The sequence below is a fragment of the Arachis ipaensis genome, chromosome B10 (genome assembly GCF_000816755.2).
Source record: "Arachis ipaensis cultivar K30076 chromosome B10, Araip1.1, whole genome shotgun sequence".
NCBI classification, from domain to species: Eukaryota; Viridiplantae; Streptophyta; class Magnoliopsida; order Fabales; family Fabaceae; genus Arachis; species Arachis ipaensis.
In genome coordinates this window covers 73,445,888-73,465,050 of record NC_029794.2, presented here as the reverse complement: position 1 = coordinate 73,465,050, position 19,163 = coordinate 73,445,888, and the positions used below count along the sequence as shown (strand labels likewise).

Genomic DNA, 19,163 nt, shown 5'->3' with positions numbered 1-19,163 from the left:
GCTTTATTTTTTAAGTTCAGTACAAATCAAATTCAAATTAAATTAGGTAGATAAATACGTTACTATTTATAGTAGAAAATTGTGCTCTAACCAACTACCATGATATACTAACAATATTTTTTTAATATCTCAAGTTGTGGTTATTCGATTGACTTTGTTTAAGGTTCGCTTAAAATTAACTCAATTCTCTATAAATTTGTATCTAATAACTATTTCTAAATTTTAAACATAGAAAACTTTATAAGGCTTATAAAGTGACGATTCAGATTGGAGATTTCACCTAAATGCGAGTTAGATTCTCTTAATACAATTTGTACATACCTAAGAGCTATTTGAGTCCTTTCTTTCTCATTCTATTCCCCCTTTCCCCTCCTTTTTTTTTTTTATAGAAAACGTTCTAGGTAACCTATCTTCTATTATTTCTATACATTGTCATTCATATACTTTTTCCACTTCATTATGAGAAAAATCATTATTTCTTCTCACTTCCTTACTCTCACTCTAAAGTCTTCGCCAAACTATTCACAAATTTCACTCATATATTGTTCGAGAAAATATCCCCTCTAAATTATGCAAACTACATGTTAGAGAATCATTAGAATCATTTTCGATCATTTAGTATCGTTTATATTTATATAGTATATCTATATATTAATAGTAGGATTCTATACCTTTATTACTTTTATTCTTCTGGCACCTATATATACCCCTTGTATATTGTACTTTTTGAACACACTGAATAATACAAAAATACTTTCTTTATTTTGGTCTCTTATTTCTAACATGGTATCAAGAGCTTAGGTTCTCTTTTTTTTCAATGAATATTAGTTCATAGTCCTTTGTTTTTTTCCTCTTCCGGCAGTGTTCTTTGGTATCTCTTTTGCTCCCTTTTCAGACGCTTTGGTTCGTCACCGCCTCTACCACCGCCTTCGTCTCGTCGTTGCGAGTTCAATGAGTCCAGCCTCGTCACCGGAAACCACCGCACGCGCCGCCATGCCCCGTCTGAAGGTCGCCGTCCGTTTGTTTTTGAGCAATACTTTGTGCTCAGTTTTCAACTCGTTGCAACGTTTTCAACACCACCGGAATCACTGCCAGACTCCGCTGGACGCGCCGCCACGCGCCGCTTGAAGTTGGATGTCCGGTTGCAGGCGTTCTCATTCCAGAAGCATCTGTCGATGTTGGATCAGCGCCCAATATCAACAGCTCAGCAGTGCGCCACGTGTCAACCAGACGAGAGACGGATCGTGATCGACCCGCGCGCCTGACCCGACCCGATTTTCCAACCCGCGTGCCACCTCACGCCCAGTCAACCGCTGACGTATCTTGAATCTCCAATCACTCCATGCCACGTGTCATTGCTTGTTGACGTGGCAGCTGACATGGAATCTGACGTGGCTGCTGACATGGCAAACAGTGGAACCCTTCCTAAGGTTTTTTGGTGAGCTCTTTCCGATTTCGGCCTCGGATTTCTCATTTTCTGCTCTGGAATTGCAGTTTTTCTCTCCTCTTCTTAATTTGTGTGTCTACTATTATGGAAACATAAGCTGTTTTTGCTGCCATAGACAGGCCGTGTACTTTTTGTCGAAACTGTAACCGCTCCGGACACCTCTTCTCTGACTGTCCTTCTGTTGAATGTTGCACATACCACTAAAAGGGTCACATTAGCTACCATTGTTCCCAGCTGTTCTGCCACTATTGCAAGCTCCCGGGACATTTGATTACTACCTGTCCTACTCGCCCACCACGTCCTGAGCCTGCTTCTGCTGTTGATGCTACTCTTGACTCTACCACCTTTGCTCCTCTCAACCCGTCTCCTGTCTCTCTATCTGATATTGCATCTCTTTTTCAGCGTCTTCTCTCTCTTTCTGGTAATACTCCTGCTGCTCTTTCAACTCCTCCAGGTAATTTTAAATGGTATTTTGACTCGGGATGCTTTAATCACATGTCTTCATTGCGTAATCTCTTCTTGTCTCTGTCTACCACTACAAATGGACCTTCTGTCAATACTGCTAATGGTTCCCTCTTGCAAGCAACACACAAGGGTTCTATCTCCCAGTTGACTCTTAATCTTCCTGATACTTATTTTATTCCCAATTTAAACTTTAATCTTATTTCTGTTGGTCAACTTGTTGATCTGGGTTTTAATGTCACTTTTTCTATCTATGGTTGTCGTGTACAGGATCGTCAGACGGGACAAGTCATTGGGACTGGACGTAAGGTTGGAAGGTTGTTTGAAGTTGAGAATCTTCATATTCCTCCTGTATCAAATCTCTATGCTGCTTCTTCTCCATCTACCCTTCACTTATGGCATCAACGTCTTGCCCACAGCTCCTTAGGAAAATTGCGTCCTCTTGTGTCTCAAGGTGTTTTGGGTCAGGTTCCTAATGAATCTTTTGATTGCATTTCTTGTCAAACTGCTAAACAACCTGCTTTATCTTTTCACAATAATTTCTCTCTTGCAAGCTCTCCTTTTGATCTAATTCACTCTGATGTTTGGGGTCCCGCTCCCACCGCTTCTATGGGAGGAGCTCGATACTTTGTTGTTTTCATTGATGATTATTCACGCTTTACTTGGGTTTATTTGATGACCAATCGCCATGAGTTACCTCAGATTTATATTAACTTTGCCACTATGATTAAAACTTAGTTTTCCAAGGTTAATAAGGTTCTTCGCCATGATAATGCTATGGAATATCGTGATTCCAAACTCTTAACCTTTCTTGCAGAATAGGGTACCTTGTCTGAGTTCTCTTGCCCTGGTACGTCTCAACAAAATGGCCGAGCTAAACGCAAACACCGTCACATTCTTGACTCTGTTCGTGCAATGCTTCTTTCTTCTTCGTGTCTTGAGCGTACTTGGGGTGAAGCTGTTCTTACTGCTATTCATGTTATCAATCGACTCCCTTCTTCTATTCTTGGTAATGTTACTCCCTTTGAGCGTCTTTATCGTACCTCCCCAGATTATAGTTCTCTTCGAGTTTTCAGTTGTGTCTGTTTTGTTCTTCTTCAGCCTCATGAACATAGTAAACTTGAATATCGGGCTCGTATGTGTTGTTTCCTTGGTTATGGCTCTGAACACAAGGGTTATCGTTGTTGGGATCCTCTCTCTAAACGTATTCGTATATCTCGTCATGTTGTCTTTTGGGAGCATCACATGTTTTCTCGGTTCTCCTCCTTTGAGTCTATTCCTCCTACTCAGTCACCTTTTTTCACTAACCCCAATGTTGATCTTTTTCCTAGTGATGATTCTACAGGTTCTATCTCGAGTCACCCCCCACAGCCTCCTGTTCCTCTGCCTTCTTCATCTCCCGATGATTCCGGACTGGACGACGCTCCTGCTCCTACCGTCATGCGTCATCCTTCCACTCGCTGTTCTAGGGTGAGAAATCAACCTCCTCATCTTCTTGATTATCATTGTTTTTCTACTATTCTTCATCAACATGAACCTAAGTCATTCAGAGAAGCCTCCACAAATCCAAATTGGCAACAAGCAATGCAGGAAGAAATACAGGCACTTGAAAAAGCACACACTTGGGACTTGGTTGATTCTCCTTCAAATCAGGAAATTGTGGGAAGCAGATGGGTATACAAGATCAAGACTCGCTCTGATGGTTATATTGACCGTTATAAGGCACGCTTGGTTGCTCAGGGTTGTACGCAAAAGTATGGTATCGACTATGAGGAGACTTTTGCTCGTCTCACATCTATTCGAGCTCTTCTTGCCATTGCTACGGTCAAAAGATGGTTTCTCAGTCAGATGGATGTGAAGAATGCATTTCTTAATGGAGATTTGAAACAGAAGGTCTATATGAAACCCCCTCCGAGTTATCCTTGTCCTTCTGGCAAAGTTTGTTTACTTCGCAAGGCACTCTATGGGCTTAAGCAAGCTCCTCGTGAATGGTTTGACAAGTTCAGCACTACCATATGCGGTCTTAGTTTCACTTTCAGTCCTCATAAGAATGCTCTCTTTATTCGTAAAAGTGAACATGGAGTTGTTCTTCTACTTCTGTATATTATGACATGATCATTACTGGAGATGATGCTGATGGTATCTCTGATCTCAAGGCGTCCCTTCAGCATACTTTTGAGATGAAAGATCTTGGTTCTCTCAACTATTTTCTTGGTCTAGAAGTTATATCCACCGATGATGGCATCTATCTCAGATCTTCTTGCTCTAGCCGGAATTATCGATAGTCGCACTAAGTCTACTCCTCTTGAGCCTAATGTTCAATTTACTCCTATGGATGGCACTGTTTTGGATAATCCTACTCTCTATCGATAGCTAGTTGGAGGACTCGTCTACTTAACTGTCACCCGACCAGACATTGCCTATCCAGTTCATGTACTTAGCCAGTTCTTGTCAGCTCCTCGTACTACTCACTATGCGGCAGTTCTTCGCATTCTCCGCTACATCAAAGGCACTTTATTTCATGACCTTTATTTTTCTGCCCATTCCTCTTTGTCCCTTCAGGCATACTCCGATGTTGATTGGGCTGGTGATCCCACTGATCGTCGTTCTACTACTGGTTACTGTTTGTTTCTTGGCGACGCTCTCATTTCTTGGCATGCTAAGAAGCAAACGTTCACTGTTCGATCAAGCACAGAAGCTGAGTACCGTGCCCTCGCTGACACCACTGTTGAGGTTATCTCGATTCGTTGGCTTCTCAAAGATTTAGGTGCTCCTCAGTCGTCCCCTACTAATGTTTTTTGTAACAACCGCAGTGCTATTCAGATTGCCCAAAATGATGTCTTTCATGAACGCACCAAACACATTAAGATTGATTGTCACTTTATTAGGCAACGTATCCTTATTGATGCTGTTTGTCTCATTGTTGTTGGAACACTGGATCAGACTGCTGATATCTTTACGAAAGCTCATCACCCGACTCGTTTCCGGACTTTGTTATCCAAACTCAAGTTGGTATCCTTAGCTCCCACTTGAGTTTGAGGGGGGATGTTAAAGAATCATTAGAGAATCATTAGAATCATTTTAGATCAGTTAGTATCGTTTATATTTATATAGTATATCTGTGTATTAATTGTAGGATTCTATGCCTTTATTGCTTTGATTCTTCTGGCACCTATATATACCCCTTGTATATTGTACTTTTTGAACACACTGAATAATACAGAAAACACTTTCTTTAGTTTGGTCTCTTTTTTCTAACACTACAGAATATAGAAATTTTCTTTCTATCCAGTCAAAGATTTATACCTACATCAAAACATACGCAAAGTCTAACCATGAAACAAGTCTCCCTTCGCTAACGAATCGTATCTATTTGCGCTGAAATATATATAGGATTTCTACAAATTTCACTCGAGGTAGGAGTTTTATACTACTTTTTTTATATGTCATATCTTAAATATTTTTTAATATAGATGTTAGTATTGCATGTTATGATATAATGTCTCTTTATTTCATACACATTAAGCATTATAATAACCATCTTATGTGCATTAAAGAACTGAGGGAATAATCATTCGATAAGGAAAGGTGATTGATCAAGATGATCTTTCGGTAGGAGAAGGTGATCGCCAAACTTTTGGGATAAAAATCTCCGGTAAAGGAAGGGGACTCCTACCTTTTTATACCGGTTTGAGTTCAATACCTTTCAAAATCAAAGTAATGTTAAAAAAATGCTTAAGAAAAGTTAAAGTCTATTTCATGCATTGTATAAGAGTTTCTTAGTTAGTAAGAAATTATTTTCTTTTCATGTAAAGAGAAGTTAGGAGAATGTCAAGAGAAACCAAATCAAGGTCCATGTGTTTGCATTATGTATGATTTAACATTATAAGCATTTAGTCATGAATCACATGTGTCATAACATAAGTAAATAAGAAGCATCTAAAAGTCACACCACTTCGATTAACAAAAACTTTTGAAAATAATAATTAAACAACATTGTATCATTGTTTTTATTTTAAAGCTCCGAGTGGTTGGGAATGAATACGATAACACCATATAGATAAACTATTGAAAAACTTTGTTTCTCACATCCCTCTTTCTGTACTATCTTCAGGAACAACGCGACATGAAATAATATACTGCTCGAGTGAGCTGAAAAGACTAATATACTATTAGGAGCGAGATATTAAAGGGGTGGACATAAAACGTTAAGCACTTACCCAAATTCATATTAAGGAAAGAGAATAAGCGATTGTTTTAGTCATAACTATGCAAATGGAAAGAATTATAATTTTTTATTTATCTTGTTTTATATTTATTGAGTGACTATAATTGTGAATACGATGTGTCTTTTTTTTTTTGTGATTATTTGATATAAGTAAAATTTATCATTATTTTTGTCTTTATAATTTAACACGTTTATTTTTTATGTTATTATTTATATTTTTTAACTAGTAACAGTTCTAATAAAAATTAACTTTTTTAAAAAATTTTGTAAACAATCAATCTCGTTCAAATAAGGCTTAAACCTGTTTAGAAATATTAGGGTGTGGCAATTAGCACCACTACCTTTGCATGCGGCAGAGTTTCTTCATTGTTTTTATGACTTTAAATACTGAAGCATGCCACTTAGCTTGATTGAAATGTCATAATTCCCATCAAAATGATGTCACGGTCCATTTTCAATGTTAATATCTAAACTAAAATAATAAACAAGAATGCTACAAAATCAACATAATTTATTTTTTTTTTTCTTAGCACTTAAACTATTAGTATATTGTTATAAGTTTTTTTTATAGCATTTTTTAATTTGATAGATTAAAGATTAATTTTCGTGAATCTAAATTTTATTTAAAAATTTATTATTAATCAATAAATTGCTACATATATTTATTTGAGAAGACAAATAAACTGATTACTAAATTAATCTAAATTAATTGTATATTTTTATAAATTGATATTAAAAAATAGATCCAAATACACTATTAAAATGTGTGTATTAAGTATTAACTAAAATTATTGACAAATATAAATAAAAATTGCTGACCTCTAACTTTTTCTCAATAATAAATAAATAAGTAAAGATGCAGTAAATCACTTACCAACAAAAAGAAAATATAGGACTAACTCAGCGGGGCTCTACATCATGAAAGTGGAAGCCTGAAACGTGCTCATTATATTGCACATATATCTATTTAGGAAAAGGAATTATAAATTATAATTCACAAACTTCACCAACCCCAAACCGGGTTCGCCATCCGGTTCAACCAAACATCATTTTCCTCTCACCAACCGCATTTTCTCAAACTTCATTTGCCTTTCCTCTTCTTTATATATACCATCCCTCGTTCATCCTTTTCCACAGGACTCACAACACAATCATAGAGGGAGCACAGAAGAAGATCAAGAAGAAAGAAAGAAAAAAAAAAAACAAAAGAATTACATAGAAACGATGGCCAGCAACGGAGAGCAGAACCAAACTTCTGAAGCTGGAAGGCACCAAGATGTTGGTCACAAGAGCCTTCTCCAGAGTGATGCTCTATACCAGGTAACCAAAATACTCGCCTTTCAGCACGCAATTCTTTTACACTTGTATAAATTAAATACATATTATATTCTTTTGGGTTCTTTGATTTCAAAATAAATTGTGTGTTATTATGATGAATGTACAGTACATTCTGGAAACCAGCGTGTACCCAAGAGAACATGAAGCCATGAAAGAATTGAGAGAATTGACAGCAAAGCACCCATGGTATGTATTATGATCCATTTTTATTTTGTTCTCCATAATTAGTATCTTTTGTTAGAATTCTGGGCAGGCAAATGAAATGATTACTGATTAGTTGATTGATCAAAATTCAAACAAAAACAGGAACATCATGACAACCTCTGCAGATGAAGGACAATTTTTGAACATTAGGTATTTTTATGAAATACAATTTTTAATTATATTAATCGTAACAGATCTTGGCCATGGATATTAACAAGGAGAACTACGAATTGGGTCTGCCAGTAATTAAAAAAGCCGGTGTTGACCACAAAATTACCTTCAAAGAAGGACCAGCTCTCCCTGTTCTCGACGAATTGGTTAAAGATGTAAGTATCTCTAGTCCCAAAAGGGAAAAAAAAAAAAGCCAATGAATAATATCTCAAATGGCATAGTCTCCCCATATTCAATTAAGAGGTTGCGAGTTCGAATCTCATATCTTTGGTGAAAAAAAAAAAAATGCAAGTTTTTCCTTTGGTTGATTAATTGCTTAGAAAAATGTTTTCTTGACTCAACTCTATTATATGACCCCAATTTAGCCCCTTTCAGTGTGGAAATTATAACACACTCATAAAACCACTTAAATAAATACTATTAACAATTACGATGAAAGACATTTTTATTTCTAGCACATTTCTAATTAAAGGTGTGAATGTGTATGTAACGTGAAAATGTAGGAGAAGAACCATGGAAACTACGACTTCATTTTCGTGGACGCAGACAAGGACAACTACCTGAACTACCATAAGAGGCTCATCGATTTGGTGAAGGTAGGTGGTGTGATCGGCTACGACAACACCCTATGGAATGGGTCTGTGGTCGCACCTGCCGATGCACCCATGAGGAAGTACGTTAGGTACTACAGAGATTTTGTGTTGGAGCTTAACAAGGCCTTGGCTGTGGACCCCAGAATTGAGATCTGCATGCTCCCGGTTGGTGATGGAATCACTCTCTGCCGTCGGATCAGCTGATTCACCTACTCCAACAACCATTAACCACCGTTCATTTCTTCAACACATGAATTCCTTGTCTTGGGAGCTAAGAAATCCTAAACCGTTTTATAAACAATCAACCAACCGATCCCATTCCCTTCTTTTTTTTCTAAAGATATTTTGTATTTGTAATTGTAATTTTCTTCTTACTATTGTTGATCTGAAAACGGTGGATGAGTAAAGAGTTTTATATGCTTGTGCCTTTTCTTTCATTCCATTTGCTTCAATCTCATGGTATATCTTAATTTGGAGGTAATTAATCTTCCAATTATGATATAAATTGAGATCTTGTAATGCACTTTCAAAAAAAAGATGCCTTATTCTGAGATCAAATTAACTTGTCCAATTATCACATATAAGCTTGTGCAGATTGTTGAGAAGAGTTTGGTTTTTAGCATCTTTCCATTCTTTTGACTATGTTTCTTTAGTCAAAATTTTATTGTTCAACTAATAAAAGTAAAATGTTTGCTTCGGTAAGACGATAAATTTATTCGTATCAGTACAATAAAAATATGGACAAATTAAAACATGACATGTAGATTATGTTTTCTACGTCAATAATTAATTTTTCTTTTTTTAAATACATATTATATCAATGATTTTACTAAATCACCCTTATACTTTAATAAAAATAAAAATAAAAATAACCCTAATTTTATAATTTAATCAAAATTCAATTAACTTTAGTTTTAAAATTTTAAATCTAAATCAATTAAAAAATCAAAATCAAAATACATTTCATTATTTTAAATCTAAATCAATTAAAAATCAAAATCAAAATACATTTCATTATTCATATACACTAAAAAATTGCTTTACTTGTCATGAACCCTAAAATTCTAAATCTTCCAATGCAGTCCGATCCCACTCTTGACTCCTTTCCTCTCGGAAACTGAAAAGTGAAAAGGGAACAAAGAACTCTAGCTCCCCCAGCCTTCCGCAACCCCGCAGCCACTGCAGCCACCAGAGCCACCGCAGTCACTGCAGCTCCCGCAGCCCCACTTTGTTGTCATTGCGGAACTCTCCTCCGTTGGGAAGCTCCATCGCCAAGGTAATTAATTTGTCACCAATTTCAACATGCATGCTTACCCGTTATATAATGTTATTAATGATTAATTGATGATTATATGATGAAGCAACTATACGATGCCGGAGCAAGAAAAGTGTGGGTTCTAAGTACATTGTCATTGGGGTGCTTTACCAGGAGGTAGAACTGCAGCAAGAGGACCTTTAAGATTGTGTTCAGATATTGTCAATGAAAAAGCTCAATTATTCAATGGTCAATGGTCAATTAGCATTGACTATTAGTTCTTTGTTGGATGCTAATTGACCATTGAATAATTGAGCTTCTCCATTGACAATATTAGAACACAATCTTAAAGGTTCTCCTGCTGTAGTTCTACCTCCTAGTAAAGCACCCCAATAGCAATGTACTCAGAACTCATACTTTTCTTGCTTCAGCATCGTATACTTGCTTCATCATATAATCATCAATTAACCAACAATAACATTATATAACGATAAGCATGCATGTTGGAATTGGTGACAAATTAATTACCTTGACGACGGAGCTTCCCAGCAGAGGAGAGTTCTGCGATGACAACGAAGTGGGGCTGCGGGAGCTGCGATGACCGCGGGGGCTCCGGTGGCTGCGGGGCTGCGGGAGACTGGGGGTGCTAGAGTTCTTTATTCCCTTTTCACTTTTTAGTTTCTGAGAGGAGATGAGTCAGGAGTGGGATTGGACTGCGTTGGGGAATTTAGAATTTTAGGGTTCATGATAAACAAAACAATTTTTTAGCGTATATGAATAATGAAATGTATTTTGATTTTGATTTATAAATTGATTTAGATTTAAAATTATAAAACTAAAGTTAATTGAATTTTGATTAAATTAACGAATTAAGGTTGTTTTTGTCTAATACAAAAAAAGGATATTTAAGTATTTTTGTAAAAATTAAATAAAATTTATTTTTATTTTTATTTTTATTAAAGTATAAGGGTAATTTTGTAAAATCATTGATATGATATGTATTTAAAAAAATTAATTATTGACGTGAAAAACATAATCCACATATCGTATTTTAATTTGTCTATATTTTTATTGTACTAGTACGTATAAATTTATCGTTGTACTAAAACAAATACATAAAAGTAATTTGTATACAATGTTGCCAATTCTGCGTCGTCCATTAGTTTAACATTGTTGCACCACTCAGACGTTCACCATTTAAAACTTCAGACGTTCACCATCTAAAATTGACTAGCGATAATTGATACTAGAGTATACACTACACCTTTAATCATATAAACTAAAAATAACGGAAAAGTGTTGTTTTCAAAATCTATCGAATAAACGAACACAATAATTCAATGAAATGTCTATACTTTACACTTCATAGATCAGAATTGATGTGGTGTTTACGGTACACACGAACCGAGATGTATTTTTTTTAAATGTCTATACAGCTTTAGCACTTAGTAGTAGTGCTATTATTGATGGAAATTTAACATTTTGGCTATGCAATTAAATTATGTATTTATTTATTGACTAAATTATAGTCAGCTTTTTATCTACTGAAAGCTGAACTTAGTCAAAATTAAAAACATTTGGAGAGAAAGCCTACCAGATTATAACTTTTCAAAACACCAGATGCAATTGCAACTTTTTCATTTATATGTAAACCGCGGCACTCTGATGCGGATTAGAGTTTACACGTAAACCGCTACATCCTGTCGCGGTTTACATTTAGATGCTGTAAGTACATAAACCGCTACACCCTGTAGCAGTTTACGAAGGAACGAATAGCATGAAGAAATAGCGGGACCCTGTAGCGGTTTACATAAATTATATTGGCTTGATTTTATCTTTTAATTTAGTTCAATTTGATCTTTTTTATATAACACTTAAAAATAGATATTTTATGTAACACTTAGAAAAATATTACAATAGATATTTTTTATAACATTTAGAAAAATGTTACACAAAATCTTTTTATATAATTAATTTGAATTTAAATTATTTTAATTCAAAGAAACTCTAACCTTAAAACACATTACACTCACCTCACCCTTCACTATCCCACGCCCGCCGTCATCCCCATGGACCAGCGTAAGAAAGAAAGAAAGAAAGGAAGAAAGAGAGAAGAGAGGGAAAGCCCACGGGAGTGAGGGAGAAGAGAAAAGGGAGGAGTTACGCCGCCACCACACCCCGTCATACCCAGCCGCATCTAGCTCGCTGTCGCGCCACCACTGCCCCACGTCGTCATCGAGAAAACAGAACCACGAAGAGAGAGAGAAAGCAGTGCCGAGAAGGAGAGCTCGAGGAAGAAGCTGTTGGCGCCACGCCTGCTCTGCCGCTGCCATCCCGTCGCCATTGCTGTCGTGGGAGAGAGGAGACGCGTGAGTCAGGGACGCACCAAGGAGCCACACTGCTGCTGCCGTGTAGCCTGCCTCGCTATTGTCGCCGTTGTTGGTTTCGCCACTGCTGAGGAAGAAGACGCATCCGAGGGAGAGAGAACCAGGGGGAGTGACGCGTGAAGGACGACGGCGTTATCTCGCCGCCAGTGCCGTGTCACCTTCACGAACCGCCGCCGTGCTAACCATTGGAAATCATCGTCAGAGCTTCTGTCATCGTATCCGAAGCTCTGTGGTCACCAGGAAACACCACTGGTTAGGGTGTTCTTGGTCTGGCTTCCGTCATTTTAATTTCTAAGGATAGTGTGGTCACTGCGTTGTTGTTGCAGTTGTCGCTGAGGTTTTCCGTCATCACCAGAATTGCCACTGGATTTACGGTCGCTCCATTTCCACGTTTCCTCTTTGTTACAGTAGGTATCTCTATTCCGAAACCCTTGCCACTAGTGTATAAGTATTCTATTATGTTTGGTTACAGATTCTGAGATTTTGGTAACGTAGGGTCGAGTTTCGGTTATTGCATATCGTGACTAGAGTTGCTGTGGTTGCTGCGAAAGTAGTTTGGAACTGTGGTTGTAGCTGCCGCTGTTACAGGCGTTGCGTAGTTAAGTCGCAATCGAGTTAGGGGCGCTTTCCTTAAACTCATTTTATTTTCTAGAATTGTTATAAATTGATATTGATGTAAAAATTTAAGGATTGAACTAAGTTGTTTTGGATGAATGAAATTATTTGTTTGATTGATTTATTGAACAATTGAGAAAGCTGAATATTCTAATTAGTTGACTGATGTTGTTGAATTAGTTTTTCTTGATTTACTAGAAGAGATTTAATATTGGAATTTGATATGATTTTGGAAATGAGTAGATTTTGGAAAAGTTTTAATATTGGAATTGGTTTGGTTATGGAAGAGATTTAATACTGGAATTTGGTTTGATTTTGGAAATTATTTCGTATTTGGAAATAATTTGATACTAGAAATGGTTGAGAAGCGTTTGAGAGATGTTTGGATGGAACACTTGAAGGGTGGTAAAGTCCAAGTTTTAGGGGAGGTGCTGCCAAATTTTTTATAAGCTTGCACAAAAGTCAAGAATTAACTTATTTTATTTTGATTTTGATTAAAGAATTATGTTTTGAGTTTGATTAAAGAACCACAATTTGAGGAGTTTTAGTGAATTTAAAATATTTGAATTTTGATTGGTAAAGAGAGGTGATTTTTTAGTCTTTTGGAAACTTAGTAAACTTGAGTACAAGTTTTATTTGATTAGTTTTAATTAAAAGGGTTAATTGAAGAATTATTTTATTTGATTTGGATTAATTAAGGAAAGGATTATGTTTTAAGGATGCTTTAGCGGATTTAAAGTATTTTTTAAGAATGAAACTGATTATGTTCAATTAAGCAACTTTCATGGAAACTTCGTAAGTTTGATTAAAGAAATGGGTTTGAAGTTAATTTTTAGGAGTTTTAGTGGTTTTAGAAGCTATTGAATTTGATTGATGAAACAAAATAATTTCTGAGTCTTTTGGAAATAGTTTAATCTTGTGACTGAAATTTGGAATCGGTTTTGGGAATTCGATTGACTCAAAAATGAGTTTATTTGATTGATTCAAATTAAGAAGTTATAATTTAAGGATTTTACCGATTTTAAAGAATGAGATTAGTTGTCAAACAGTGGTTGGTTTTAAAGAAAAATAATTTGAGGAAAAGTGATTTTTGGCGTGCGATGAACTGAACGTATATTTCTATTGAAATAACTGGGCAAGTTGAGATTGAGGATTCTCTCTCTTGCTGCGATAGACAAGTTTAGGTTGAGGATTCTTTCTCTTGTTGCGATTGACAAGCTTGAGGTTGAGGGTTCCCTTGCTTGTCGCACCGGAAAGTTGGATAAAAGATTGAGAATTCCCTTCGGTTCAATTCTGTATTATTAATTCTAATTTTGGTTATGTTTGACTATGTTGGATTGTAATGAGTTTTGGATTGATATGGTGAGGACGGTAGTTTTGTCCCGCTCACATATAGGCAAGTTGAGATTGAGGATTCTCTCTCTTGCTATGATAGACAAGTTGAGGTTGAAGATTTTTTCTCTTGTTGTGATGAACAAGTGGGGTTAAGGATTCTCTCTCTTGTTACATCAGAAAATCGAATGGAAAAGATTGAAGATTCCCTTCAATTCAATTTCTGGCTGTGGTATGAACGAGTTAGGTTGAGAATTTCCTATAATTACATCACAGTCTCTCTCTGAAAGGGAAGTTGAGGATTCACTCTCTTGTTGTGATGGACAAGCTTGAGGTTGAGGATTCCTTCGCTTGTTGCACCGAAAAGTTGGATAGAAGGTTGAGAATTCCCTTCGGTTCAATTCTATATTGTTAATTCTAATTTTGGTTATGTTTGACTATGTTGGATTGAAATGAGTTTTGGATTGATATGGTGAGGATGGTAGTTTTGTCCCGCTCACATATAGACAAGTTGAGATTAAGGATTCTCTCTCTTGCTATGATAGACAAGTTGAGGTTGAAGATTTTTTCTCTTGTTGTGATGGACAAGTAGGGTTAAGGATTCACTCTCTTGTTACATTGGGAAATCGAATGGAGAAGATTGAGGATTCCCTTTAATTCAATTTCTGGCTGTGGTATGAACGAGTTAGGTTGAGGATTTCCTATAATTACATCGCAATCTCTCTCTGAAGAGGAGGTTGAGGATTCCTTCCTGGAAGGTTGAAGATGCCCTTCGTGTTGAGAGACCATGTCTGGGTTAGCTATCGGATGTGTCAGGTTCTGGAAGTTTAATCGATATGTGAGCTCATGGCAGGCATGCATCATATGCATCTATGTGACATTATTTGGGTGTGTATATTGTACGTGGTTTGCCTATGTGAATAATTCTGTTTAACTGCTAATTGCTATACTTGATGTAATTTCTCTTGATTGTGTTTGAATTGAATTACTTGTGATTGTTACTGCTGGTTCGGATTATGGTGGTTGGAGTGTGATTTGATTTTGTGTTGGGTCAAAGACTGTGATGTGATATTGTTTTAGGCCGGAGGCCGTGATTGGATGAATCAGTGGTAAGTTTGATGAAATTACTCCTTTGGTACATGTAGTGAAAGGTTACGAGATATTGTGTTTACTTGGGGTTTTTATAAATTCAAAATATGAATTCAGATTTTAGGTAATTAACTAATGGTTTTTGAAAAAGTTTGGGTTATCGGATGATTAACAGTTGGTTTTCAAAAGATTCATAAGACGAGCAATGATCACTGCAATCGGAAAAACAGTTTTCTTTTAAATATCCTCTTATGACCATTCTTAAAAACCCTCTTCAGAGAACCAGCAAGGACAGTGTTCTCACTTGTTACATATTTTCCTTTTCAAGACAGACGAAGAGTTTAAGGAGTTTCTTCTGCACATCTAATTGTTACCACTACAAGAAAATGGAACATTTGTAACAAAAACTTTGTAACAAATTTAAAATTGTTACAAAAAATTATTTTTTGTAACAAAAATTAGTGATTGTTACATAATAATAATATTTTGTAACAATAATATAATTTTTTACAAAACGTTTTGTTATTTTGTAACGATTTGATTTTTTTGTTACAAATTATATTGGCTTTTGTAACAAACCGGTGTTTTGTTGCAAAATTTTATAATATTTTATAACAAAAGATGAAGTTGTTACAAAAGTTCAAAATATTTTATAACAAAATATCTATTTGTTTCAAAAATATAAATAATAAATTATTTATGATTTATTATAGTTATTCATGATTTTATTTTCAAAAAATTATTTATCAAAATAATGAGATTTTGAGTTTAAAATTAATTAAAATTTATATAATTTTCATAAATATTTAATACTGTATAGTCTAATTTAATTAAAATTACTAAATCTCAATTTATCTAAAAATATCTAACTTTACATTTTCCCCAAAAACAAACCCTAATTCTTAAATTAAAAATCTTAATCCTAATTTTACCCGAACTCTACCCACACTCACTTACTCACCTTCACTCACCCTAGCCTTAAACCCTCCGAGCTGCCAGACCACCAAGTCTCCAAATGCACACTAACAACACAAAAATACACACACACATCAAGAGAAAGGGAAGAACGGAGAGGAAAAGAAAGGAAAAGAAAGGGAAAAGCTGAAATGAGACATTGAGCGAGAGGAAGAGTTGCTCGATGAAGGAGCGCCGCTGTGCCTCCATCGCCGCCGTCAGTTCGCGTTCTACTGTCGTCGAGGGAAGCCACCGTCGTAGTCTCATCTCAAGCGGGTCGTTGCCAGCTTCCACCGCCGTCGCATCTCCCATCACGGATGACGCTGAGGACGCGCAGGAGAGATAGACGCATGGAGGGAGGAAGACTGAGGAAGAAAGAGGAGGCACTGTTCGCGCAGTTGCGCCCAGTCGCCGTTCGTGGAGTCACCGTCGTCGCCGCTGTTAGGGGTTGCGTCACTGAGCCCCTATCGTTGGAAAACAACGCTGCCTCGTCGGGATCCACTGCTGGTAAGGGCATTCTCCCCTCTGATTTTGATTTGCTTTAATTTTTGGGAATATTGTTGTCATTGATTTCAGTTACAGCCGTGTCATTGGAAATCCATCACCGGAGCTTCGGGTAGCCGCCGTTATTCATGGCCCTGTGCCAGCCATGATACTTCGTCGTTCTCAGTCTCTGCGCATCCGTGGTTGCATCTTCCAATGAGTCTCAGGTATCACTTGTTCATTCTTTGTTCTGATTTCTGGTTTATTATGATTTTTAAAATTTTCAAGCCTTAGGTTTTTTTTATTTAATTCTGTTTATAAATTGTCTTTACTTGCTGAAACTTGCAAATCACTTGTTCATTTTTTGTTCTGATTTCTTGTTTATTATGATTTTTAAAATTTTCAAGCTTTAGGTTTTTATTTATTTAATTCTATTTGTAAATTGTGTTTACTTGTTGAAACTTGCAAATTTTTTGTTCTGATTCCTTAGGATTTTTTTAGGTTTATTTGTAAATTCTGTTTTATTTGTTGGAATTCGTTGTTATGGTTCTAATTTTTAAAACAATGTAAAAATTGAGGCACGACCCTGTTATCCTATGTTGAAGATTGAGATTAAAATAAGTTAATGATATTTCAAACAAGTGTCTGCACATGTTATAAGTTAGAAATTTCTTTGATTTCTATTTTGAAGGTTAGTTAGACCAAGAGGGTAATGATTATCCAATATAACTTAGTTTTATTGTCTAGTAATCACATATCTCTAGCCTATGTTGGATTATATCTATCTCTTTGTTAAGTGGTGTTCATTATGGTATTTAATGAAACAAGTAAACTAAAATTTGAAACAGAGGAAGTAGTAGAGAATAGAAAAAATGTATCGTATTGTTGCTTTCTTCAGAAAACAAATGATTGGTACAATAGTTATATATAGAACTTGCTATTAGTATTCACAAAATCTGAATGGTACTAACGGAAAGATACAAGGAGATTTGGAGAAGATTCCGGAATGGTCTTGCTGGCATATGCTGGATATGCATTTCGTCTTAAAATTTTGCATGAAAGGGGACTTAATCTGTTAAACAAGGAAGGTATGGGCTTCCACTACTTATATGAATTTGATGACTTATTGGAAATCTCACTTCAATCCTACTTATCAAACCATTTAACATAATGATCAAGCAAAGTGTGTTCATTCTACTGAGAAGAAACTTTTTATTCATAGTCAGTATGCACGCATGATCAATGGTTTACAAAGTCGTCATCTAAATTAGAGGATACATTAACTTGTTTGATAGATACAATAAACTGGATTTATTTATTGAATTTTTTAGTTAAATTTTTCTTGTGTAATAGATGTGCTCAAAGAAAAACTTGAAGAGCAACGAACACGGTAAGAGGAAGAATTAGCTCAAATGAAAGCTCAATTGGAAGCTCAACAAGCCGTTGTGAACTCTTTTATAGCGCGCTTTGACAATGAAAGAAACTAGACAACTAAAGGTACTCCTAAAACCGCTTATGGTTTTAATACATATTCCTAGATGATTCCTATATTATTAGTATAGTTTAATTTGTATATGGATCTATTTATCACATTTTACTTGTGTCATGGTTGAGAAATGGTAAATATCCTATTATTTGGTTTTATAAATTTGGTTGTGTATTGGATGAGAAATAAGTTGTGAATTGGTTGTTTTTGTTGGAACCGTAGACGGTAGAAATATCCAAGTTTTAGGGGAGGTTCTGCCCAAAATTTTCTAAACATTTTGGATAAAACTTAATGAAAAAAATTATAATTAGTGTTATATCTTATTTTTAATTTTTTGTTTCGGTTTTTCTTATTTACAGGAGTGCTGAAATGGTGACCACATGCTACATTGAGGGCTCAAGAATATTTTGATTCATAGAGACACTAATCTATGTTAGAACTTTTAACTTTTGGTTGAACTTATGCAAGACATATAACTTGTAGAACTAATCAATGTACTCACTAATGTTATTTTGTTTTAAAACAATTTTAGCTAAATGAGGCATGTTTGAATTATGTATGTTTTTACATATTATATAAATGTAGACTTGCTTATTAAAATAGTTAATATATTAGTTAATTCAAAAATAATTTAGTAAATTATGCATGCAATTTGTATTGAAAAAAATGTTACAAAAGAATTATTTTACTTTTGTAACTAAAGAAAAAAATGCTACAAAATCAAGTTACATTTCGTAACAAGATTTTATGATAGGAAAAAATAGATTGTCACCAAAAATACTTTGAAGATAAAAATTTATTACCACTTTTGTAACGACTTCTGGTTCTTTGTATCAGACATTTTTTTTACAAAATATCACTCTAAATTGTAACAGTTCCATTTTTTATTACAAAAACTTTTTGTAACGGGACATATTGCAACGGCCCCTTTTTTTTGTTACAAAATCCTTTTGTTTCAAAATTTCAATTTTCTATAACAATTTTTTTTGTTACAAATATTGCTTTTTCTTGTAGTATGCACTAACGGTGGTGCTAACGCCAGTGATTAACTTCAGTTTCAATGGCACCCATGCAAGTATGAGAACGTTAGTGAGTTAATACCAGTGTTAACTTCCGAAA

General features: G+C 35.5%; 1 long non-coding RNA gene and 1 pseudogene across 1 annotated transcript; both read left to right on the top strand.

Annotated features, from left to right (window-relative positions):
• Positions 7,251-9,001, top strand: LOC107623261 (annotated as a pseudogene).
• Positions 16,092-18,477, top strand: LOC110268008. The gene is made up of 3 exons (XR_002356011.1): positions 16,092-16,582; positions 17,912-18,055; positions 18,404-18,477. It is a non-coding gene; the product is annotated as an uncharacterized LOC110268008 (long non-coding RNA).